The 1509-nt window shown below is 53.4% G+C and overlaps 1 long non-coding RNA gene across 2 annotated transcripts in view; it reads left to right on the forward strand.

Moving 5' to 3' along the window:
- Positions 1-1509, forward strand: part of LOC123018809 — a 3267-nt gene that overhangs the window by 336 nt on the left and 1422 nt on the right. The window contains exons 2-3 of one of the 2 annotated variants that reach the window (XR_006413822.1): positions 45-823; positions 1077-1289. This is a non-coding gene — a long non-coding RNA (uncharacterized LOC123018809). The remainder of the gene's footprint in view (positions 1-44; positions 824-1076; positions 1290-1509) is intronic. The other variant, XR_006413821.1, reaches the window with a different exon arrangement.

Below are 1509 nucleotides of genomic sequence, written 5' to 3' on the forward strand. Positions count from 1 at the left end.
CCGATCCGGGAATCAAACGCAGGGCTTGGCTTCTATGGGCGCAGGCAGGATGCCTGTTGAGGCAGTGCGGACCCGTTCCCGGAGGAATTGATGGGGGATCGGGCCCCGTTTCAGGGCCAGAATGCAAGCTTCCCCGCTGGCACATGCAGCATTCAATTTCCTGTACTTGTTCGAGCGGAGAAGAGCTGAGAAGTCTCATTTATACCATCCCATCTCTCCTCTGAAATACACGAGGGGACTCAGATATAGGAAAGGTGACACCCCCCCGGGCGGGGGGAGGTCTCCCGTCCCCTTTCCTCCTTGCAAGTGCCTTCCAAGGCGGCTCCAGTGGGGAGAGGAGGTTGTATGTGGCAAGCCTTTTTCTCACCAGTAATCCTTGACATTGATCCCTTTTTTAGTATTATGCACTATTACGTAACACACTTCCAGTACGATGAATATTTTCTGTACTGGAGAGAGAATAAGCTGAGCGATTCTTGTGGCTTGCACTTTTGTGGAGGTCCGAGTCGTTTTTGGGAGGAACCCCGGGAAGGGCCAAAATGGATAGAGGGGAGCAAACACTCACACGCGGGTCATTATCTTGAAAAAGAGTTGGAATGGCCAGTTTTGAACAGATGCTGTTGTTCTGATCAGAGTCCACATTGGAAAGCTGACTTAGCATTCCCTCTTTATGACACTGTTAGCTTTCGTATAGATCGTATCTTCCTTTGGCCAGCGGGCCTGGGGGGCCCATGCTGTCAAAATTTTCTGTTTGCCATCTCAAGGACCGTCGCTGAGAGATATTTCTGGTGCGACGTTTCTGGCTACGGAAGAGAACGCGGGAGTAAGTACATCCATGTTCCATCTCTCTCTTCATGTAAAGGGCGGCTTGATGGCCTGTGGCAGCGTCGTTCTCCTGAAGCTAGAGCCGCCTGGGAAAGCCCTTCCCTTTGGTTCTCAATGTGCATGCAGTTTTACCGATCTTTGTTGTTTGACGGGGGCCATCTGTCTGAGTTAAATTGGGGAGCGCAATGTTGAGCACGAAATCATTTGGTGGGGTAGAGGCCGACGTTCTTCCTTAGTCTTCCCCCATGCAGTGGACGGTCCACCTCAGAGGGCCCCGGGAAGAGTCTCACATGAAGGCCACGTCTCGTTTGCATCTGGGGTTGACTGCTCCAGGGCCCCGAGGACACCGACCGGGCACTTGATCTCCCAGAACGTTCATCAGAGAAACGACGAGCATCAGACCGTGATCGACGACGTGTTCTCTGCTGGAGATGGAGAGCGGCAGACAGGCTGATTCACGCAAAGTGAGTGTCTGATGTGCTGCTGCCAAAGCCCTTGGCATCAGAATTGTTTCTGCGGACGCAGCCCGTGTGAGGAAGATGCCCCCTGGCACCTCCCTTAAATCTTTCCTGTTGACATTGCCGACGTGGCATCCTTTTAATAGGTTCCCTGATGTACCTGCCGAAGCTGCTGTCACTCCTTCCGTGCACCATGTCCCGGGAGGTGGAAGGAGGCCACCCCCCC

The sequence above is a fragment of the Varanus komodoensis genome, unplaced genomic scaffold, assembly GCF_004798865.1.
Source record: "Varanus komodoensis strain SLA01 unplaced genomic scaffold, ASM479886v1 scaffold116, whole genome shotgun sequence".
Lineage (NCBI taxonomy): Eukaryota > Metazoa > Chordata > Lepidosauria > Squamata > Varanidae > Varanus > Varanus komodoensis.